General features: G+C 37.4%; 1 long non-coding RNA gene across 1 annotated transcript; it reads left to right on the top strand.

The window, feature by feature from the left end:
- The first annotated feature begins 7,326 nt into the window (after positions 1 to 7,326).
- On the top strand, positions 7,327 to 22,838 carry LOC150079394 (uncharacterized). Its single transcript, XR_016547528.1, has 2 exons — positions 7,327 to 7,473; positions 22,663 to 22,838. It is a non-coding gene; the product is annotated as an uncharacterized LOC150079394 (long non-coding RNA).
- Positions 22,839 to 25,640: the final 2,802 nt, after the last annotated feature.

Genomic DNA, 25,640 nt, shown 5'->3' with positions numbered 1-25,640 from the left:
TAAGAAAAATATTTTAATTATGTCGATTATGTTTGAGATGATTATGCATATAAAAAACACATCAATAAGACTAGAACTGAGTACTTATAACTTAATTTTTGATTTCAAATTATGCTGTGCAATACTAAATAAATACTATTGAATAATTTTTAAAAAATGATATGCTCGCTCCGACCTCAAGCTCTTTAGCTCTTGCGACATGATACGATTATTTGCCTAGGACGAAAACAGAATATTCCTACTCAAGCCAAATGAAACTGTGTGGTAAAATGTATGCAGGCTGTTTTTTAAATGTCTCGTCAAACTTTGGGAGCATGTTCCACTCAGGATGAAAAGAGTTCATATGGACATAGGTCTGGAAATGCCTCCCTTCCGAGTTATAGCCAGATTTCCTTTTTTTTATAGAGTGGCGGTAAGAACGCCTGTCAAGTGTTGTTTTGTTATTTTTTTTATTTATTATTATTTTTTTTAAGAATAGTTAAGTAACATGCTGAATTCATCTACGCATCCAGAAGAGTGATGAATTCTTTCAGAATTTGCATACACGCATGTAAAAATGGCTTCCGATATGCAAATAATTAAAATTTACCTATCATCTTACTTATTGATAGGCATACTTACCTTCGCTCTACAAAAAAAAAAAAAAAAAAAAAAAAGGAAAGAAAAGAAAGAAAATAAGCTAAAACTCGGAAACGAAACGTTTCCGGATCTTTTTCTTGTATATGCACATGAACTTTTTCACTCCTATTCTCAGAAGAGCACGCTCCCAAAATTTTGACTAAACCTTTCAAAAACTCTATATGAACCATACCTACGACATAGAGTGCAGATTCAAGAAGCATAAGGCCGGCCTCAGAACTGACAGTGTGTTTCTGAGAGAATAATTACATTAAACAGAGCTAGTTAAACTATAAGGAAAACGAAGAGGCTGCAGATAATCCGTTTTACAGTATGTGGGATCTTATTTTTTAATATCTTGGGCATGTATGCGCATATGGGCCTCGGCCTTGGAGGCACATATGATATGAAGTTGTTAATATATGTATTATCTTGGGCATGCAAAAAATAATTACACACACAAAAAAACAAAACAATTCACCGCTAGAAACTAGAACGCGCAAACCGAAAAATTCAAGTACAGTAGTTCAATGAGATTTGCAGGGATAGGTAGAGATTTTTCCCGTCCATGTACGGAGCTCCACGCCTTCGAGATAAGCAACGTGACTTTAGTCTTCCCTGTTAATCTCACGAAGACTAAAGTTAAACTGTAAGTATTCAGAGGGAGCTTAGTTGGCATAATACATCGGGTTAGTGAATCGGCATGATACATAGCCATCTGCCACTCGTTTGAAGATGTCTAGATTCGATTCCCGTCGACGACTGCAGAAAGTTCTAAGTTATATTCTACGAAAGCTGTAGTCAGCCGATATCAGGCGGAGGGAATTGGGGTTTTTTTTAACCTGAGATCAGCCTGCATAATATGCGAATCGGTCCGTGAACACACAGAATACAAAGACAAATACATAAGTATATGAGCAACAAGCTCGAGTGCCGCTAAAATAATAATAAAATCCGTTACTGTTAAAAATTGATGATAATAATAATAGTTTAAATATCATTTGGGATCCTTTCTTCAGACGCTGAAGAGAGAATCGCAAAGCGGTTTCAGAAAAATAACTTAAAATTAATTTAAACAATTGTTCCCCCCCCCGGTAATTAGGGAGTGGTAACATATATCAATTTATTTAAATTCTTGATAATCAAATAAATCATGCATTTAAACCAAATATTTAAATTTTATCCTAAGCCTGTGTTGCGAGGTCCTAATTTACGACCAGCACAAAGAGATGGAAACCACTGAAATAAACACTAAAACTTCAAATTTAGATATACAATCCTGCTTAGGGAAGAATCAAACCATCAACGAGCATCAGCACCACAAGTAGCTCGATTACTATAGCCTTCCACCCTCCTCGGCAGCATTTGTCTCCAGTCAAGAAAGACCCTTTCACTACCTAATTATGTATTTTTTTTTGGCTCGGTAATCCCGATCAACAGTACAGACAATCCAGGGAATATTAAAATAATTTTAAAAATTACACGAATTAAAAGAAAACGGAATATTAAAAGAAGATTAAAATATAACTCCCCCCGATGGAATTCTCCACCTTGTCGCGGTGGGGAGGGGGGGCTTGCGTGTCCCGATGACCCGGAGAGCTAAGTCGGCGGTAGCTTAGCTACTGGTAGGGCCTCCCAAGCCGGACAGGTCAAAGGGTAGGGGCCAGACTAAAAGCAGGAGTTTCTCTTGCTGTTAAAAAGAAATTGAGACACAACATCAAAAACTGGCAATTTATTAATGAAAGAATGATCTCATTGGAACTGAAAATGTATGGGAGAGAAATATGTATTTTGGGAATATATGCCCCGACTAATGACACCGCCGATCCCTTGAAGGATGAATTTTGGGAGGATCTGAGAGAACTAATAGAAAAAAATTCCTAAGAACAAAGATATTTCTAATGGGAGATTTCAATGCAAGAGTAGGAACTGAACAAAATAGCAAAGTTATTGGAAGATTTGGAGAGAAAGAGAGGAAACGACAACGGAGATAGACTATGCAATTTTTGTTAACAGTTCGACTTGAGAATAAACAACACATTTTTCCAACACAAGGATATCCATAAATATACTTGGTCACAGGAGACAAGACAAATTAGATCAGTTATAGATTACATTATTTCAAAACATTCAGGGACATATGTATTGAAATATGTCAAGAGTTTATAGAGGAGCCAAATGTGGACTGACCATTTTCTTGTTAAAACAACATTGAGGTGGAACTGGATTAAAAAAATATGTGTGGACAACGAACAATGCAGGGAAGGAGAAATGCTACAAGTGGATCAATTTAACGTTGACCTACTCCAGGACGATAGCATTAGAAACAACTTCACCCAGAGACTGGATGCTGCAATTAACACAGAGATAAAAGGTAATACTGAAGAAATCTACGAATATTTAAAAAATACTGTTAAAAAATAGCTCAGGAAATCCTAGGCAAAAAGAAGAGCCAAGGACCAAAAAAGACCTGGATTACAGAGAAAGTAAGAGCTACTGTAGAATAAAAGAAACTTGCATATCAGAAATGGCTGGGTGATAGGAATGATGCATATAGGAACATTTATGTTGAAAAGAAGAAAATAGCCAATCGGTTGGTAGTAGAAGCGAAAAATGAAGAATGGGAAAGGAAATGCGCAACTATTAATAGCAAATTGGGCTTCAAGCAATCAGCGGAATCGTGGAAGGTCCTTAAAGACTCGAGAAAACAGAATAAACACAATGCTGGTTTGCAATTAATACCTTTGAATGACTGGACGGAGTACTATGAAGGACTTTTAAAAGAAGACCGGGAAGAGTTCAAGACGATGGAGGATTTTGGTGTAGAAGACTCGAGCTTAAAAGTTTCTGTTAGGGAAGTGGAACTCCTGCTAGAGGGAGGAAGGAAGGAATGGCAAAACACCTGGAGAAGTTTACATGGAACTTCTGAAATATGAAGGAAGAGGAGTGGCTGTTCTGATACAAAAACTTAAATAGTATACTGAGAGGAGAAGAAATACCGAAAGAAATGATAACAGGATATATTACATCAATTTATAAGAAGGGCGATCGGAAAAGCTACTCAAATTACAGAGGAATATGCGTCCCGAATCCGCTGTTAAAGATCCTTGGAAAATAGATCCGGAACCATTTAGAAGCCCGAATCGAGATATCAGAACAAAGTGGTTTTTCAGCCGGGAGGTCATGTATAGACCATAACTCAACAGTACGACAGATCCTTGAAAAATGCCAATCAAAAGGAAAAAAAATCTTTATGATTTTCATTGACCTTGAAAAGGCATATGACAGTGTTCCAAGAAAACTCTTATGGGAAGCACTGAAAGAGGCAAATATTGATGGACAACTGATTAACATTATTAAGGGAATTTACAGGAATAATAGATGCAGAATTAAAGTGGGATCAGCTTTGTCACCTGAATTACACACTTCAAAAGGCTTATTACAAGGTTGTTGCATGTCACCAACACTTTTCAAAATTTATATTGACATCTGCCTAAGATCCTGGTCAAAAAAATGCAATAAAATGGGATTGCCGATTAATAAAAACACCTATATTCACAATTTACTTTTTGCAGACGATTAGGTGGTGATAGCACAAGACAGATGCAAAGTATGCATGTCGTCAATTTTTTGAGGAATATAAACAATGGGGTCTAAAAATCAATTTTAGCAAGACTGAAATGTTGTCTTCAGGACCAGGACACGTTCTAAATATTGCAGGTTTTAAAATCAAACAAGTCGATAAATTAAAATATTTGGGATCAATCTTACAAATTGATGGATCATCCCAAGCAGAGATCAATAAGAGAATTGCAGACGGCAGAAAGGCTATCGGCATGTTAAACTCTGTTCTGTGGAGCTAAAATATCCTAAAAAAAAACAAAGAAAGTTATATTTCAAACGATTTTACAGTCTTCTATTGTATGGAGCGGAAACCTGGACATTGAATTGGCGAGCGGAAAACAAATTGCTCTCCACAGAAATGGATTTTTGGAGACGCTCAGCAGGAACTTCTAGAAGAGACAGAAAACGGAATGAAGACATAAGGGGAAAATGGAAGTGAAAAAGACTATTATTGACACCATCAAAGAAAAGCGTCTAACATGGTATGGACATGTAAAACGGATGCAAGAAAACAGATATCCAAAGGCTATCCTGGAATGGATACCTCCTGGAAGAAGGAGAAGAGGAAGACCTAGGAGGAAACCATGGATGGATCGAAACATTCCTCTTGAAGAGAAGATTAAAATATAAATAAAATTCTTAATTTTTAATATAATTAATACGTTCTAGGGCCCAATCTTTAGTCACCTTCTAAAAATTCCACAAGCTAACGTTATGGGCTTCGGTCAAAAAAAAAAAAAAAAAAAAATGTTCATGTGTGATCTAAGGACTGTTTTCTGTTGGCAATCAGAGATTCTTGCAGCAATTTCCTGCTTCAGTCGTTCATTCTTCAGAAATTGATGTATTTACAAAGTGTGTGCGCGCACGTGTTATTATATAAGCGGCAATGGACGTTAAACTTGTGAATACCTTCTAACCGCCTTTGTTCTACTGACGCCATAAGTAGCTCAGACAATATTTCCGGTTTCTTTTCATTCGTTATTCGTTACAGCGAACACTGATTGTGATCTTTGACCAGATGTACGGGCCACTGCTTTGAAATTCTCCGATATCTCAATTTCTGGGTATAATTATTGTCGCTATGATAAGTGATGTGATATTAATATGCTATACGAACAATTCTTAACCTAATTAGCATGATAAACTGATCGAGCATACGCTTGCAAATGGATGAATCCTAAGTAAAGAGACCAGGCAAATTCAGTATATGAAGTGGATCAAAATGATCAGTGTCATATTGCTGACGCTTGCAGAAATTATAATTTCTCTTAAGCGATTCTCATCCGTAATTTATGCAATTTAGGATGAAGCCTAGTTTCTTCCACCGGTATATATTCCAAATGAAAAAAAAAAGTGTTAGTAATACGTGTAAGCAGGTGAATTAACCAGGAAAGCCTTTTGGATATGTCTATGAAGAAGCAGAGACAACTACTAGCATGTCTGTAGAATTAACAATTAATTTGCGAAATTAAGATCTGCTCGCCTCAGTGGAGAAAATTATATTTGTGAAAGTGAGAGAGAGATCGTTGCCAGAAACCACCAACATTGGTATCATTGGTCGATCAATATTCCCTTTAAGTACAACGGAAAAGAGAACACTTCGCACTCACGGGAATCAAACGGGCAGAAAACACTCAGCTCAGGCACTCATATGTATTGAATTCTAAGTTGCCAAATTTGAGAATATTACAAGAGTGTGCGCTCCTTCGCTATAATTTGAATTCGAAAAGGTGGATGGTACGAAGCATTGTCATTAACGTGAAGCATGAAAACAGTTCAATCATTTGTCATCAGCCTGGAAATAAAATTTCGTCCTGCATTAAAAAGAAATCTATGTCACTATTCGAGGGTTCAGTGTGAATCAACGTTAACTAAAAAATTGCGTTTTTGTTTTGAGACAACTTTAGTTTTACTTTATACAAATAACAATGCATATCATGTCACACAGCTGTATCTCTCTAGTACTTTACAAGTTAGCCTGGACAATAAGCACATTTCCGGTAAACCAAGAAAATGTTAAATGACTTTTTCTTTATTAATTACGAAAACGTTTACTACAAAATGCTTTTGTAGTTAACATTGTTTGACACCTAAACCTTCGTATTATTTCTAGATATTCCAATACAACTTGAATTTCTAAAAAAGTCTCCAGATGGCACTTTCAATATAAATTTGGTCTCTGATTCGAAGAAGAAAACTATACTGTACATGGGCCTATATAAATTTATACGATGTAAATATAAAAAAAAAAATAGGTCGAGGATAACTGTTGATACAACGGAGAAATCCAAAAAGAAGAAGTATAACAATAGACAACTATAATGTAACCATGCAACTATGGCATAAATCGAAATTATAATGGAACTATATTATTATCATACAGAACAACTATTCTCTATTTATGCAGAATAAAGGTATTCCGCAATATAATAAATACATATATCAATTTATTTTGCGAAAGTCGACAAAGTAGTTTTAGGTAAGGCACTACTTTATGATTGATAGATTTTTCTAATTCTTTTCATATACTGAGCTGAAAGATTAATGGTTTCATTAATTACCGATCTATTCCGCAGATATTCCAGGAAAAACCATTAATGATGCCTTGGACACTGTCGCAAATGTCAGCCACGAATTTCCTGATGCAAGTGGAAGAGGCTATGGTCCATACGGACCCTATGCACCTTATCCTAGCTTTCTCGCTTGGGAAGATGGTCCAGCTCCAGAGAAGTGGAAGGTGGTTCACATGCCCTCTCCTCCTCCACCACCACCGCCACCTGCCCCGGCACCAGCACCAAGTACTTCGAAACCTACCCCAGCCAAAAATAGCGGCACCATCAAAGCTCTTGTAGCTATTAACGCCCCACTGGCTGCATTAGCTATCATCGGACCCATCCTAGCCTCTTTTCTGTTCTCCCCTTATATGTCTCCATTTTCAACCATTTTCGGAAGCTTCGGCCGGAAGCGACGAAATGCTGCGTACGACTTGAATTCCTACTATCCACCAGGCACGGACGGATCAAACATGAAGGTGCATCTACATAAGATAGACATACTGCAGAAATACCTGTCAGAAGCAGGTGGGGAGATTTCCGGGGACGACATAATGCTATCGTATTTACACTGCAGTGGATTCACCGAGAACGGAAATCACTGTCTGGAACGCCTCGCTTGTGAATTCGCTGGCCGGAACGAAGAAATGTCTCAAGTGGAGCACGAGGTCATGGCCATGTAAGTAACCCTTTTTACTTATCACCAGTGAAGCAACATCGACTACACCCACTTTTAATGCGGCTATTTTTTTTTTTTTTTTTTTTTTTTTCCCCTCCAGAGATCGCTATGTCATTCTTTTTTCAATCCGGAAGTCACAGTTGTAAATGAATACCTCTTCAAAGTTCCTTCCTCCGAATGACCTTTGAGATTCTTTTATTTCCGTAGCTATTTCGTCTCGTATCATTTCGCCTTAATTATGCTGGGCGATCCAGATCTCTGAAGTCGTAAACGAAATTGGTCAGCTTAGCCATAATATGACGATAGTTGTGTTTCGATTAGACCACTGTAACAATCGGCACTAGATGGGAGTACTTGTAACATAAATGTAATGAAATTAAAGTCTTCCGTGTGCTTTTCATGGGGTCGTCAGGCTTCTACTATTTCTCCTTATTTACACAACTTCCACTTTAAGTAGACTTTTCGTTCCTATCGCGCATTCATTCTATTCAGGCCGCGCTCTTTATCCAACTTTCTGCAATTGGGAAATCTTTATTACAACTACACTACTGTCGTTCCAGAATCGTACGGACTGAGAAAGTCCCTCTGCGCCTCAAAAAAAAAAAAAAAAAAAAACATAAAAAAATAATAATAATTAAGAAACAAATTAATTAGCTAATTAATTAAATAAAACAAATGACTTATAAAAGTAAGAGATTTAAAATTAATTTAGCGTTCTTTAGCAGTTTGTCTGAGATTAAAAATTCCGAATTTCCAGGAGAAACTATTTTCTTAATATGTTACTATATTAAGAAAAAAAAATTCTTATAATTTAAATTAATTAACTGCTAATACATTAGTTTTTTTTTTTTTTTTTTTTTTTTTGGTAGTTGTTGGTGCATCGGCATCTGTTGCCATAATGCACCTCCCAAGGTTTTTGCAGTACTTTGATCCAAGCCCTAGGCGGGATTCGGACCCGCGACCTTAGGGTTGCCAGGCAGGTACTTCACCCACCCGGCTAGTCCGGTCGGCGCTAATACATTAGTACCGTTTGTATTTACAGTCCGATTCAACCAAATTTAACCTTTTATATTTACAATCTGTTTCAATAGGTTCATGGGAGAGGATCCAAAGGTAACCCGACAGGGATAATTTTAAGTCAATTCGCAATCTTAAAAGAATATTGAAATAAGTTGAGAGTGGATTCTATCAATTCTATTCAGAACAGCTGAACACTATTTGGATAAGCATTCCGTAAGTTTTAAATTTGAACATTCTCCAATATCGAAGAAAGTATAGTAAACGAATTTGTTTGGCAATACAACGCAAGTAAATTTAGAACAATAAAACTTCAAGCGTACAAAGGAAATAAAAAATATTGTACATAAGTTATCAGAAGCTTCTGTTATGCACGTATCTGAGGGCTAAGTTTGCCATAAAATGCATCAATTTCATATTGTGAAGGAAGCCACCGCGGGTTGCGTAGGTTTTGTACTTAAAATAAACGACAGTGTTCCCTAAGGATGGCGCCTCCGTAGCTAGGAACAGTAGTGCGTAGCACAAGCTTCTTGATTAGACCGGGGTTCGAGCCCGTAACCACCAAATACGGAGGATGCGGAAAGGTCAGGGAATGATCACCGCATATCCCCGGAGCAATATGGCCTGAGTTGCTAATGCTCCTAAAAAAAAACCCAAAATCCTTAAGGACAATTACTTTGTCATTTATTTGTAATGAGAGCCACTACTAAACGTGTTTTTTTTTTTTTTTTTCTCTAGCTAAGTACGATCAGAGCAAGCCCCCAGGTAGCTCTTGTAACTTGCCTCGCAATGTTAGATTAGCGTACACAGGTTGATCATTTAATTAGCGGAATGGACCTACATTAATTTGAATCTTCGTCACTGAGGTCTGCCAGTGCTCTCACCTTTTTGAAATAATCTCCTTGGAAGTGTAAGACTTGTGCCATTGATGAGTCTACCTGCAGAAGCACTCCCAAAAGCTATTTATCTCAAACATTTGTCAATAAATTTGAGATTTGTCAATATCTCAAAGATCTCAATTTATTAGCAAATCTTTGAAAGTGGTCGTTGTAGTCACAGCTTCTCGACCTTCTTTGACAGGATAATGCCACTTGAAAATTGCAGTTTTCCTGAAACACTTGTTTCTGTAGCACTCATACCACTCCGATCATAATAGCGATTCGCAAAGCGTTGCTCAATCTTCAAACACTCCATTATACAGCTCACAAAACGGTTCACACTTACAGCATGTAACTTAAGGCCAACTTGCACCTACCAGACGTGTCGGAACTTGTAACTGATCAGGGTATTCTTGAAAATACATCACTGCGCCATCCACTGGCACTTTCCCGAAACTTGAGTGTTATATAGTGGCGCCGCCATTCCGCGAATTAAATGATCAGCCTGTGTATTTTGTTGCATAAAAGTACATAAGCTGAGTTGGCAAAAGCTTCAATTATGTACTGAGGCTTTTGCCAACTCATTACGAGTAGTTTTATAGTTCTCTGATGCGTAAAGCTAAATTTACTTGGGTTTTAAAATATTGACCCTTTGGCATCTCTCATACTGTGGAAATACTGCATTTCATTTCATCTGTAGGTTAAGGTCTTAAGTGAAGGGGGGGGGGCTTAGTTAATAAAATCTGAAAAGCCCGTCTGAGTATTGGATAAATTTCTGACAAAACATGCATTTAATCGTGTTTCCGTTGCTGAATATGACAGTTCCAGTTTTTAATATTTTCCAATTTTAGCACTGTTTTTAGGGTACGTTCCCTGTCAACAGGCTGTGGATGTTGTAATTTAATATTACTAACCGTAGGACTGCGGAAATTAATTGTTTCAACGATGCAACGCTTAATTATCATAATTCTGTTACCAATAATACATTACAAAATCTACACTAACAACATTATGCATTACGTAGGTAAACGAACTCAGTTATAGATTTTGCAATGTATACACTTACGTAATTAAATGATGCATTTTCTAACTAAACGATACGGCCTCTCAGTTCTTGGGGGGGGGGGGGTGACACACAGCAACATTTTACGCATTAATGCATTGTATATTTTCATCTCTTGACAGAAAATCAAAATCGGTAGCAAACTTGAAAACAAAATGTAAGACAGAATCTGCTGTGAGTGGAAATCAATTTTGGCCTGTCCCTCAAGTCTACCTGAGGTACCCTAGCCAAAATATCAAGGGCATCGATCAATCCATTAATCATTTTTTGTTGACAATTTCAACTTTAACTACTGAATAGAGGCCACGAGAGAGTTAATCGATGCCTGAAATCTGAGCCGTATATCTTTTTAAAACAAACTAACTCTATATACCTCAACCAACCTTCACAAGATTACACTACAGATTGCTGAGGACAATTCTCGAAATTGTAATTATATGTCGTACGTGTAAATAATACTTTGGCATCCGTCATCATCGACATTCAACTACAACTATACGAGCAGGTGGGGGGGGGGGGTGTTTAAAAATTGTATTGAGCCAGAAGTAGCTGTGATAGAAGAAAGTTCAAACAAACACCATATATTACACTTTTTGAACATAGTAACCACACAGAAAATGGCACAATTTTTGCCACCTCTCAATACACTTCCGCGGGCCAGTTTTGTAGAAGTCCTCTGACTGTCCTTCAAACCACGACTTGCAGCAGAAATCACCTTATTTTTGCAATGTATACACTTACGTAATTAAATGATGCATTTTCTAACTAAACGATATGGCCTCTCAGTTCTTGGGGGGGGGGGTGACAAATCAGAAGCAAAGTGTTTTGTACGAAGAAAGGGCTGCAGGGCAGGAAAGCGGAAGAAATCTGAGTGTGCATGAAAATAAGCAGGATGTGGCAATATTTCAAACCCACATTCGTGGACACACCTTACTGGAACATGCAAGGAATGCGCAGGGGCATTATCGTGGAGCAGACACACACTTCCCCGCCTTTTTTTTTTTTATTTTTTTATTTTATAGCAGCACGTAGCTTTATGAGAAGGTTGCAATAATACTTCGCCGTAACAGTACAGCCCTTTTGAAGGTAATCTGTTAGTATTATACCGTGCTGTTCCCAAAAAACTTACAGCATCACCTCGCCAGCACTTGGTTACACCTTTGCCTTTTTAGGGGATGATGATTCTGCATGCTTCCATTGTTTTGACATTTGTTTAGTTTCAGGATCATAGTGATGGATCCAAGTTTCATCCATGGTGACTAGCTGCGAAAAAAAAAAAACTTGATTTTTCTGGCACATCAACAATATTTCATGTGCACGTTGTACTCTCTGGTTCTTGTGGTAATTGGTCAAAATTCTGGGAACCCATCTAGCAGACACTTCACTCATATGAAACTCTTAACGGATGATGTTCTCAGCAGACCCTACACTAATTTGGAGCTCTGTACCTAGAGTTCTTTGACGCTAATACGGCGATCTTCCACGATTAATTCCTCACTTTTTGCAGCACTCTCTTCAGTTACAGCAGGACACCAAGCAGTAGCTAGGTGTCCTAGGATTTCTTCATCATGCACTGAGCTTCTTCCACATTTGTATTGTTTATAATGTGTAACAACACTGTAACCTAGGCGCTCTTCTCCATAAACAGCTACCATTTCTTCGTGCATTGTTTTGGGTGTTTTCCTATTTAGTCAATTTATCGTTATTATAATAATATTGCTAAATTTTGGGGAAGATACACTATATAAAACATGATTTTTTCTAATATATATATAAATTTTCTAATATATATATATATATTAGAAAAAAATTTAAAACTTAACTCTGTCATCATTCATGAGTCCCTTTGCTTCATTAATCGAGATACAAAAGTTTGTTGTTTGTTATTTGGTTTTTAGGAGCATTAGCAACTAAGCCCATATTGCTCCGGGATATGCGGTGGTCATTCCCTGACCTTTCCGCATCCTCCGTATTTGGTGGTGACGGAGATACAAAAGGAATGCAAACTAAACGTTTACATCTGGAATACATCCATCCAGATATTTGTGTCTGTCAGAACTTGCGTGACATAAAAGTCGCAAAACATTAGCTCAAACAGATTATATAAATACTTCCTGGCATTTCTAGATTATATGAATATATCTTCACATTTCTAGATAAATTTTGTACATGGTGATTACCAAATGCATGAAAGATGCAGGGCTTACGCGTGCGCATTTTCCACATTTAATATATATATATATATATATATATATATATACACTGTGCTGACACTTTATTAAGTACACCTACTGAGTAGCGTGTTGAGCATCCTTTAGCCTTCAAAACAGCCTGAATTCGTCTAGGCATGGATTGAACAAGAGGCTGAAAACGTTGTGCAAGAATGGAGTACTATTAAAACATGAGTGTATCACGCAGTTCCTTCAGATTCGACGAAGGTGTAGGCCTGCAGCCAGCCCTTTCCAACTCAAACCAAAGGTGTTCAATAGGATTGAAATCAACGGACTGAGCGGGCCACTGCAGCAAAGAAAAATCATTGTCACGTTCCTGGAACCATTCCATAGTGATTCGGGCTTTGTGCACCAGCGCATTATCCTGCTGGAAGTAACCATCTCACTGAGGATAAACTGTCAACATGAACGGATGCACTTGGTCAGCAACGATGTTTAGGTACGATGTGGCATTCAGACGTGAATCTATGGGTATCAATGGATCCAACGTATGCCAAGAAAATATTCCCCACACCATAACAATGGCCCCACCACCTTGCACAGTAGTCGTCAAACATGACGGGTGCATGGAGTCATGTTGTTTTCGCAAATTCTAAGCCTTCCATCAACATGATGCACCAGCAATTTCGACTAGTCAGACCAAGCAAATGTTTTCAAATCCCCCGATATTCCAGTGCTGGTATTGCTGTGACCACAGGAGGCGTGCTCTCTTGTTCTTCATTGATAACAAAGGTACGCGATGTAGCTGTCGACTTTTGTAGTCCATTCGCGACAAAGTGCGACTAGTGGTCCGTTGCGATATTTTGTTCTGCGCACCATATTGTGGCCCGTCTGTTTGCTTGCACAATTTTAGTCATTCTCCTCTGACCTCTCTCATCAACAAGCGATTTTCTTCCACAGGAGTGCCGTTGAGAGGATGTTTTCTGTTCGTTGCACATTCTCGATACACCCTTAAAACTGTGATGCGTGAAAAGTTCAGAACTGCCGTTTCAGAGATGCTTTGTCCAGCACATCTTGCACCTACTACCATTTCACGTTCAAAGTCCGTTAGATCACTCCTCTTCCCCATTCTTTCTACGGTTTGTACGCTTAACTGATGCTAGAAAGGTTGTTCTGCTGCATTTATATCCACAATGTGACTTGCAACGTTGTGTGACTTGCCATGTGACTTGCAACGTAGTGGAACAAACGATTTGTGTGCACAGCAGGGGTGTACCTAATTTAAATAATAATAAAATAAAATAACAAAAAATACATAAAATAAAATAATAAGAATAAAAACAAATTAATAATAATAAGAAGAAAATTTATAAAAAAAAATAATAATAAAAATTAATAAGAGAAAAGGAAATGGAGAACCTATGCATTTCCCTCTTCCCTTAAGTAATTATCCAGTCGACCTTTGAATTTCCCAGAACTGTCAGCCTCTACCACCCATATAGGTAATTTATTCCAGTAAATTATAACTCGCTGGCTAAAATAAAATTATAAAATTTGTCATATTGTTTTTTTCTTCTCATTACATTTGCTTTTTTTATGAACTAAGACTTGAAAATATTTATATACAATAATCCTCAATCATTATTTATATTCTCCATTTTCTTTTCTGCAATTTCACCAAAAATAATGTTCCCACGTTTACAACATGAGACTTTCTTTGTCCAAAGGCATTTGTCAACTTGATTTTTTTTTTTTCTTTTTTACCCCAGATTTCAATATGAAAATTTAAATAATCTAATATCACATAAAATGTAGCAATCGGCACAAATTGCGCCCCCAGGCTCATTATGACAGTTTCTAATTATGAAACAAATAAATTCAGGTACATCTCAAAAAATCTTCCAACTTCCTGTTGTCAGCACCGATCATATACAATATATGCCACATAACATTGTAACACTGCATGGCAGTACTGTAAAAGTAATAAATTGGTCTGGCGGTACATAAACCTGAAAAGAATTCGATACACATAATGCTCGTAGCAACAAGAAACTTTGAATCCTGATTCATTTGCAGGAAAAAAATACCGACGATACCGTTCTTCGACGGCTGTTTGACTTCAGAGTCTGAATTGAAACGGTGCCCTTATAAAGTTTTTATTCAACTGGCGAAAAACACCAGAGTTACATTCTGACAAATCTGGGCTGTACTTTAAGGTGTCTGAGCGCATCCCAGCGCATCTTTTCAAGCAGTGATTTAAGATGTTGATTCCTTCTGTCAGTTAATCCGGTCGCTTGCTTTGATGCTGAAGCAAAGGCTGTTGCTTCAGCCTTTGCCTCATCGCAAAGGCTTTGTACCATCGGATTTACTATTGGCATCAAGTTCTTTACCGCACTGGTCGAAGCAACACTATAACTTTTTTTTTCTGCATAAATCTTGAACAGACTTTTTTTTTTTTTGCACTTGGAGACTGCGAATATTTCCTCTGCTTTCTTGACCACTCTACAAAACGATTTTTTAAGTAGATACCTTCATACTAATCCGTTTTGTATGTGCTGCCTGTTTGAAACGTCACTGGAAAACACAAACACACACACACAATCATAACAAAGAACAAAACGACACGAAGCAGGTCTTGCTATGAAGTTGCATGTCAACGTGCTAGTTCAAGATTATGCGCGTCCGTTTCCGCCACCACAGCTGAAAACTGCCAAGAGTCGAAAATGTTTTAATTGAAAAACTATCTTGTAAAGTATTCGTCATTTCTGATGAATTTGTTAATAATGAAAAAAATTTTTTTTTATTAATAATGTTTTATTAATAATTTATTAATAATGATAAAATAAAATAAAATACTTATAGAAGCTTTCGACTCTGAGTGTGTGTCTCTTCCTCAGCTATGAATACATAAATACGTTACTATATCTATATCACATTGGTGTTGATACACCATAGACAACTCTTAAAAGAAAAACCACGATCCTAGTGTGAAAGGTATCATTTCATCTGTATCTCATATTGTGCTCATCCTGCACAGCGAGTTACCATGTATTTCACTACCTCGAATAAGTAATGCTTCACTAATAGAGAAAACTATTGTCACTTATTCTCGATGGGCACCACCCAGACGGCACTGGTTCAAAGCTAGTTGGCTTTTCTTCGGTGGGTGCCTTTCAAACTACGATCGTAGTTTTTTTTAAGAGTTGTCTATGGCGTATCTACACCGATATTATAGATATAGAATCTTAAAATCTCTTAAAATATTATGCCTTGTTGCATTTAGTTTAATTAAATAAATACGTTACATATGGAAATCAAGGATGGTACCGCGTGGTCATGTCAGATAAACATAGCGCGTGACCACGCTTAAAGAGAAGCTTGTTTTACCACAGTAAAACAATCTTCTATTACGTATTTTTGTATTTGTTACGTATTACCAAGTAACCCGGACCTCTCTTCTCCCACTGGCTGAATAAATATCACTAGGAGGAAAATTATTTTAATGTATAGAAAATAAAAGATATTAGCTTCTATAGCAATACAGATTTTAATCGATGACTTGTAACAATAACAAGAATACCAGGTAATCGTTACACACAGGCTTCAATTAATGTAAGGAATAATTCTTGACCTTTCTTATGCGATAGCTAAACAACATCTCATAATCTCACAATACCCAAGATTAATTCTAGTCGGGGGAAATAATGCATGCTTTATTTTCCATAATAGTTTCAATTTAGGTGTCAAAAATTCTGAAATTTTTCTTTATTTTCCAAGCCACAAATCGAGACATACCTGGGTCTCGCGATGTAAATATTAATGTAAACTATCATTAACAAGAAAAGATATAAAATTATGATTGGACATGTGTACACACTAATGCCCAAAAGTTATTTTTTTTTATAAAAACCCCAAAATAAATAAAACAATAATAATAGAAATTATTATTATTTTATTTATTTTGGGATATTATAGAAGTAAAATAAAACATTATATTTATACTATTACCATACCCACAAGGTAATAATCGAATTTTGCTTTAAACTTAGCCCGACTTTCACAACGCTGAGAGGCAATTTATTCCAATGTTTGACAACCAGCTACCTATAAGTGGACTTCAAGAGATGCAATCTTCTGTATTTCCTGAGATTTTAAATTTTTGTTCCCTGGTTCGTGTCTCACCTACGAGGGAACAGACGGAAAGTCCGGGAGAAAAAACCATGCTACTCTCGCTTGAGACCGACTAACCCAGCCATGTTATAAAAGACCCATAAAAATTCCTCAAGTCATCGACGGGATTCGAACTCAGGTCTTTTCCACCCGGTGTGCGAAGGATGGTGATACTATCAATTGTGCCAGTTGGTAGAATCACCGTCAAAAATCCAGGAGGGCCATAACACCTAAGTCTTAAAACTTTAGTTTCCAGTTTTCGGACCATATATGCAACCAGTCCAATTATTTTTGAAGCAACATGACCTGGCTTGAATTGTTAACCACCCTTCCCGCCTTAAAATCACTGGAAAACTTTGACGACTTACCTTGACTACCCTCATCATATTATTTACTAATATTAGAAATAGGAGGGGTCTCTTAAGACACAGTCTGATTGACTGATTGTTGTAGGGTTTTAGGCACACTGCAATTTAGGCCATAGTGTGGCCATATATAATATGTCTGTAAATTGCGTGTGTTCTGTGGTCAATGTGCTGTTTCCTGGACGAAGAACCCGAGTTTCCGGGAGTAAAAACCATGGTAACCTCGCCCAAGACCGAGCAACTCAGCCACGTTATGAAAAAGGCCCATAAAAATTCCTCGTGTCATTGACAGGATTCGAACTCAGGATAAGTAGCGGGTGTGAGTCCACTACTTCCTGGCACCCTCCTGGCACTTTGCCGTCCCGGGGTGATTTCCTTGTGGAATAAACAGATAATAATAATAATAATAATAATAATAGACCCTCTGCTGGTCGACTAGATAGTTAATTACGTGAAAGGGAAGCGCCTAATTTGTATTTTCTTATCTACTTTTTTTTTTCCTTCTTTTTTTTTTTGCCGGTGTAGCCAAAAAAAAAAAAAGAGAGCCTGTGGCTTCCTTGCACTATATGTCTTATACAGTACTAATATTAATAACAATACTTCACGACATTCAGATTTCTAGACAGGATCACTTATTCCATATATCTACTAGTGGTTACCCTGACTTCTAATCTCTCTTGACATACACATTATAAATATTGCTTCTTCTGCATCAAAAAAACTGGGTTTCCTATTTCGCTCTCGGCGTTACTTTTCATCTAAAAAACCTTTTTAAACAACTTTTCTACTAAACTTTGTCTCAATCTCAAATTCGCATTACTTCTTCTTCCAGTCACATAGCTTGCTGAGGAACTGTTATGGCCACCAACAAATTCCTTCGATTATTCTTCCAGTCACATAGCTTGCTGAGAAGCTGTTGTGGCCACCAACAAATTCCTTCGACTACATTGATTATGTGCTATACGAGCGACATCGCTAAATGTCACGCTCAAAACTTCACTAATCCCATCCTTCCACCTAGTTGCAGGTCTTCCTCTACACCTCTTCCCCTCGATTTTTCCCTCCATTATATTCTTCAACAGAAAGTTTTTCCTCCTTCCTACGTGTCCAAAAAATTTGAGTTTTCTTCTGTTGATGCTTGAAGAAGAATTTTATTTTAGGCCTGCCAATTTTATTCGATACCCAATCATTTGTTCTTCGATCAAGGTAAAAAATACGCAGTCTTCTCCTGTAATACCACGTTTCAAATTCCTCAATTTTCTTCCTGTTAATTCTCTTCAAATTCCATCCTTCATATCCATAAGTGGAAACTGGAAAAATTAACGAATCAATGATTCTCAGTTTCACGTTTAGGGGCAGACCTTGTTCTCTCCATATTTTTGTCAGATCAGTGACTAACGTTTTATCAACTGCCTGTCGTCTCTTTACATCGTTTCAGCTGTCATCATTTTTATTTATTCTTGACCCTAAGTAATCAAATTCATCAACTTCTTCGACATCTTTCCCATTAACTATCACTTTACTGAAACTGTGATTATCACGAATCACCACAATCTTAGCTTTACACACATTCAGAAACAATCCTTTTTTTCTCACTTGCTTCACATACTCTCCTCAGAGTTTCTTTAAGGTGACCTTTGTAATTGCAAATTAGCACAGTATCATCTGCATAACGAAGGCTGTTTATCTTCAGTCCTCCAATTTTGATGCCAGTCTCTAAATCTTCCAAAGCTTCACGAACAATATCTTCGGCATAAAGATTAAAAGGGTGAAGTGACAAAATACAGACTGCCTGACACCGTTACCGATTTTGAAAAAGTCCGTGTTGGACTTTTTCAAAATCCAATATGTGAATTGGGAATCCCATAATAGTCATTGTGAGAATAAAATTCTCACTACTATGAAATATTGTTCCCACATCGGGGTTGGTGCCTCCAAAACTTCTCTCACACTTCTGCCCTCCTTTCAAAAGAGGGCAGTCAAATTAATCAATGCCTCATCTCTTATGAAGTCTCTCCACCCCCTGTTTCAAAGACGTTCAGTTTCTGCTGTGTGTTTTTTCTATAGATACTCCTGAATATTCTCTTGAATTGGCATCTGGTATCCCCCTACTAAAGGCCTCCGTAGCCGAGTGGTCAGGAGTGGGAGTGTAGTAGCACACGCTCTTTGAATAGACCGGGGTTCAAGCTCCTGACTGCTAAATACCGTCGATCTGGCAACCCTCACTGGACCAGGATGGCAAATTATGGTCCAATTTTTCTCAACATGAATCGTTGAGGAGGCTTCCATCCTGCAGTTGATTGATAATGGCTGCAGTTTACCTTTATACTTTTTTTTATTCCCTACTTTCTTCTAAACAGGTCGGAACACGTGTCGCAAGCAGTCATCATCCATTCAACTCCAAACTCAAAGAACCACCATTTTTCGATTCCTCATTTATTCCTTCTGCTTTCTGGAAGAACCTTCCTTCACAAGTATTTCACGAAAATTAAAGACTACAGAAATTCAAGTTTCTTCTTTATCTTCGCCTTCTTCCCACGTTTATATGGGGTCAGCATTTCCGTCCTTAATTCCTTTTCCTCCATTCCTTCCTATCCTGGGCTTCCTCTCTCTTTTAAATCCTCTGCCACCTTGTCCTTCCATCTCAGCATAGGTCTCCCCCTCTTCCTCTTCCCTATCACCTCCAACTTTTCGCACCTCTTCCCCACATACTCCTCACTTCTTCGTTCCAAATTCAAGTTTAACGTCAAGAAGTATCTTTTGTCCTCTCAGCCTTCAACTCATGCATGATACAATACTATAAGTTCTGATATATTTCACATTTTGGGTTTTCACATAAAAAATATGTATTAAACAAGGTATCTAACTTTTAGTGTACAAGTTAAACATTTTCGTTTTCATAATCACAGAAACTGAGAAATCAAGTTCGCTTCTTATTTATATATATCGTAAATTAAATTTAGGTTTCTTTATTGATGCTTCCTTTTTTTTTTTTAATTCTTAATCACCATTTAAAGGATTTTAATATTACTTCTATTATCAATAATGTTTACTGTCATTGCAAGAAATGTATTATACTGTACTGTAATTATTATTCTTTTTTTTTTTTTGGTAGCGCATAGGCTTCTGTGGCCATAATGCACCTCCCAAGGTTTTTCCAGTACTTTGATCCAAGCCCGAGGCGGGAATCGAACCCACGACCTTCGGGTTGCCAGGCAGGCACTTTACCCACCCGGCTAGCCCAGTCGGCCTATTATTCATTGGAACTATTACAATAGCTATGTTATGTACAAAATTTCAAATGCACAATATGTACAAAATTTCAAATGCACAATATGTACAAAGTTTGAATGCTCCTTTATTTAAAGGACTATTCGCTTTCATTTTTATTTGCTTTTATTTTAAAATGTACGTCACTAGAAACCCAGACCTGGGTTTCTATCCTAATTGAAGTCTCATTGGTGGGCAGATTAGGTAGACGTTTTTCAGAACCAGTTATATCAACGGTCTTAAGAGAATAAAACACCTCACATTTGTAAATAACAACTAGACATTGCCAAACAAATGCAAACCTAGCCTCAACATTAGCTGAAAGTTAAATTTTCGTTATTGTTGAAAAATTTAACCGAAGTAAAATAAACTAATCTATTTACAGCGAGTGTAGATGGTACTTTCCACCAGCTTTCTTGTTTGGGTCCATCGAAGTTTTGGTTCATTCAATAATACTAACACTTAGATGATCTCTCTATCTCTACTATGTGATCACTGAATTATGACCACCCTTATGAAAAGTGAATGCGACCCGTTGACTACGTGAGGTACGAGAATGCGCAGTTAATCGACCTACGTAGCATAGATAAGGTGTCAGTGGTTCAGTAGGTAGTAAAATTCCGAGCGTGATGAGTAAAAGGAAGGATTTATCGGACTTTGATAAAGGACAGATTGTGGGAGCTTGACGAGCTCGTACCTCGATTTCCTACACGGCTGAATGGTGGGGTGTTCGAGAGCTACCGTAGTTAAAGTGTACCAGGACTGCTGTCAAAATGGTCAAACAACGACCTGACGGCAAAACTGCAAAGCTCAGCGAAAGGTTGAAGTTAGAGGTGAGCGCCGAGTCCGACGACTCGTACAGACGAACAGGTGCAGCACTGTTCAAGTGTTGACTACCCAATACAACATGGGCCAACCCGGAACAATATCTGGCATAACCAAGCGTCGCATGCTCGCACGTATGGGCTATACCAGCAGACGATCCTTACGGCATCCTCTCCTAACCAAAGTTCATCGGCGTAAAAGACTCGCCTGATGCAAAGGGCATGCAAGTTGGACGTTAGAAGACTGGAAGAAGGTGTGCTGGTCGGATGAGTCACGTTATTTACTCCACACCGTGGATGGTCGTGTACGGATTTGGCGTCAACAACATGAGGCCGCCGTAGCCTAGCGGTCAGGCGCGCGGGTAGTACACGTGCCTTGAGTGACCCGGGTTCAAGCCCGTGACTGCTGAATACGGTGCTGTTTCTTGTATTCGTCTATTTTGTGAACTCCTCTGGCCATTTGGTCGTCCCGGAGTATTAACAGAAAATTTATTTATTATTTATTATGAGGCTCTTTATCCATCATGCATGGTATCAAAAGTGCAAGCGGTGGAGGCGGTTGTATAGTGTGGGACATATTTCACTGACAGGAACTTGAACCTCTGGTGCACGTGGAACACCGTATCACTCGTCTCCGCTATCGTCAATTGCTTGCTGACTGTGTACCCCGCTATGTTACACTTTTTCCCGAATAGGAAATTTGTTTTCCAAGATGACAATGCACCGAGGCATCGGGCACTTGTTGTGCAGGAATGGTTTGAGGAACACAGTTCTGACTTCCAGCATACCGATTGGCCTCCGAACTTCGCTGATAGCAATCCCATACAGCACTTGTGGAACACTATGGAAAGGCTAATCAGGTGTCTGGATACACCAATCATCTCCATACCTGCATTGCTGGCCGCATTACACACAGCTTGGTTGGCCATACCTCCCGAACGCTTCCGACATCTTGTTGAATCAATGCCACATCGGGTAGCTGCTATACTGAGGGCAAAAGGAGGACCTACGCAGTATTAGGTAGGTGGTTATAATTCAGTGATCGCTCAGAGTATATCAATACAAAAAACATTCCAAATAAAAATATCTTGACAGTCGAAAACAGCTTCTCCCATAAACTTGACTAAGGCGAAGAATTCGAGGAATCTAATTCTGCGATTAGATACTTCATTATTACTCACAAAGTTTTAATTATGACCAGAATAGAATTTATTAATAATGTTGTAGCATAGTTTATTATTAAGATTATTTAATTATTTCCTTTTTATTCAATATCTGTCTTTAAATGTCTTTTACTTCACGTAATCAACGAGTGTTATGTTCAAAGAAGTATTCATATTCAGCATAATATACACAATAATTGTAGATGTATTTGTTGAAATGCTGTTTTTCATAAGCAGTTAATATTAATTCTTCGTTTTTCATTTTCAGGACTGTGTATAGTGTCATGAACAATGCAAAGGTGAATATCAATCTCAAGCAGCGCATGAGGAAAGCTGCGTACTTTGGCACGCAACAACCTGATAAGTGTCCGCTCTACTTCTGTGAGAAAATGGGATAACTGGGTGTTATGTTACTATTCAGTTTGAACATGTCTGTACACACATTTTAGCACACAACACAAAATATAACAAATATCTAACATGAAGAATGCACGAATACAAACAAAGTCCAATTTTTTTATGACATGAAGAAATTACTCCTTTTCTGGAGTATTCAGTCAAAACTTAATGACTGTCCATTCAAAGGGTTATTAATGTGCAGTAGCAGTCAGTAAACCCTGTTGCATTTCAAGAAATTCGTTACAGGAAAAGTAAGACAAGCTTTCTCTGTCTGGAGACCGCTCAACTTTACTCTCTCTCGCTCAAATCTTGGCCATATTACAACATTTACTGCATTACTGTTTACACTGCATTACAGTTTATTTTCTTCGTAGCTCGGCTGGCTACGAAGAACTGTAATCAACTAGAAAAACATAGCAATTTCTTATAACCTTCCATTAGAAGGATGTACGACCCTTCTTCTTCGCAAGAGTAAGAGTTATCTTTAGTGAATAGCCTTCAAGAAATTCTGAACTCGACTAGTTCCACCAGAATCCTCCGTATTATGCTCATTGTGAATATTGGGCCATTTTATAACATCAAATTGTATTCTGTTGGCTACGAATAGTAGTCTAACTAGAAAACACATTAATGTCATATATAGCATCCCTCCATTAGAAGGATGCATGATTCCTCTTCTTATTCGTGAGAGTAAGGTACGGAGGAATGGCATTTGAATCCCTTCTTTGGACTGAGAAGAGATTCAACTGTTAAAATAAAGAAAAAGGCAGAGTGGCCTTCTCATAAGACTTTGAATCTTCAAAAGGAGCCTTCCTTTTTCTTATTTTCTTGCAGTGACCGGTTATAAAAATAAACAAAATGACTTAAGATTATTGTAACATCATAACCAAATCATACCAGTTTTATAGCAGTTCGATAAATAAACCGGTTTGCAAATTAAGTTACTTAGTTGATACAGAGAAGCAAATATCAACATGGTAACAACTCTGACAGAAGACTTATTGTATTTTTTCGAACAAGATAATCGGCTACTATATCGACCCGTACTTAATCACTCATTGATTAACATTTTTTTCGAATATGTATAATTGTAAAGGCATAAATTTAAAAAAAAGTATTTTGTTCAATTTAAAATTGCAACTTGGCAAAATATCCTTTTACACAACCAGAGGAAACTAAGGCCAATCATGTATTTTTTCTTTTTATCCCTTTTCTAAGTAATATTATTTTAGATATAAGTTGAAGTCAAAACTTTAAAACTGCTTGTAAACAGGGAATTAAATACATACGTGGTGTAAAAAAGATTAACTGCTGTAAACGATACCGTTTCAAAAAATTACATTCCTGAAGAGGAGATTTGCTTTTAACATATTAAAGAAGAAAAAATAATTAATTCCATACTTACCGATCTTTTAAAATATATTTTAAATTACTCAGTTTTTGCTGCTTGTGATATTCATTTCCATTTATCTTTTCTGTTTCAACGAATATTTGAAGTGTATTAAAGAAAGAAAAAATGTTTGTGTTTCGTTGTACGTCAAAAGCACTAACCTGTAATTTATAATAATGAAATGAGTAAAGAAAATGTTGTGTTCAGGCATTGTTTTACTTTCATTCCACCAACTGTCACCCTATTACATCAACAAAAAAACCCACTGAAGTACTCTTGCTGCTTTGATATATGTAACAACAGCAATCCGATTATCTCTTCTGACTGATGACATGACATAACTACTAATAATAAATTCATTAAATTTTCACAGCATACTGAATGGCTTGGAGATTGATAACTAGTATGTATTATGCAGCGTTCAAAAAAAAATATACCAAGTTAGGATTAAATCTTAGGCACTAAGCTTTAAACAGCGGACAGCTGAATAGTAAGGCGGTAACCACTGACCGATAACTGAGTTTAAACGGATTGTATATAAATTATTACCCAAAATTACATTGAAACTGGCAACCTAATACAAATTAATAAAATGCACACTACGTTGGATACACTCTGGATAGCTGGTCGACATGGATAATTGGTAGCTACTACCGGATGTATTACAGATATAATTGGAACATTATTTAAAAAAATAATCTCCTTTTACTCAGCTTGAAACTTTGGCATTATTAAATTTTGTATCCTGTATAACAATGACTACAGCTTTCATCTTTTGTTCGCTGCTGGACAAAAAAAATTGTCATATTAGGGTTACTCGAAATAGCGTCTCACAGCAAGATGTCAAGAGGTTTCATTTTAAATTATTGTTACGAAAAGCGAAACGTCTAAGGTGTTTCGAAGACGTGAGAACTGTGAACGGAGTAGTATATGAGACTTTTCAAGAAGCCACTCGAGCGGCAGGTCTAAGCAAATGGGTCGATCATGTGAAGGAAACTCTTCCCGAAGCGGTTTTTTTTCATATTTGATACTGACTTGATACTGGTTGGCGAGCGGAGCCCCTAGTAGATATTATATTTAAAATATATTTGCACATATATTAATGAAATCATAACTACATTATTTTTCTTAAAGAGTTTGTGATATCTGAAGTACAGCTTTATTCTGTCGCAGTTCTTTTGGTATGTTGTAACAGTACGAATCGTTTTGGAATATGCTCAAGTCTATAAGAATTATGGAAGATCTCTTTCCGGTGTGTTGCATCCTCCCAGAATTTTTCAGCATCTATCTGCTGGGAGCTGAACTTCTTTATTGTATTTGCCAGTTAGAATCTTCGAAGACCTCCAAGATTATTGACGACTATGCGAAGCGGGAGGGTTTGATCCATCATTTCGTCTAGCTCTGGAAGCACGGTTAGCAATGTATTCCATGGCGAGTCTAATCCACTCGTGAACATT

Source organism: Mastigoproctus giganteus, chromosome 10, assembly GCF_048544385.1.
Source record: "Mastigoproctus giganteus isolate SK-2022 chromosome 10, ASM4854438v1, whole genome shotgun sequence".
Lineage (NCBI taxonomy): Eukaryota > Metazoa > Arthropoda > Arachnida > Uropygi > Thelyphonidae > Mastigoproctus > Mastigoproctus giganteus.
The sequence above is the reverse complement of the archived record's forward strand: the minus strand, read 5'-3'. Positions and strand labels throughout refer to the sequence as shown.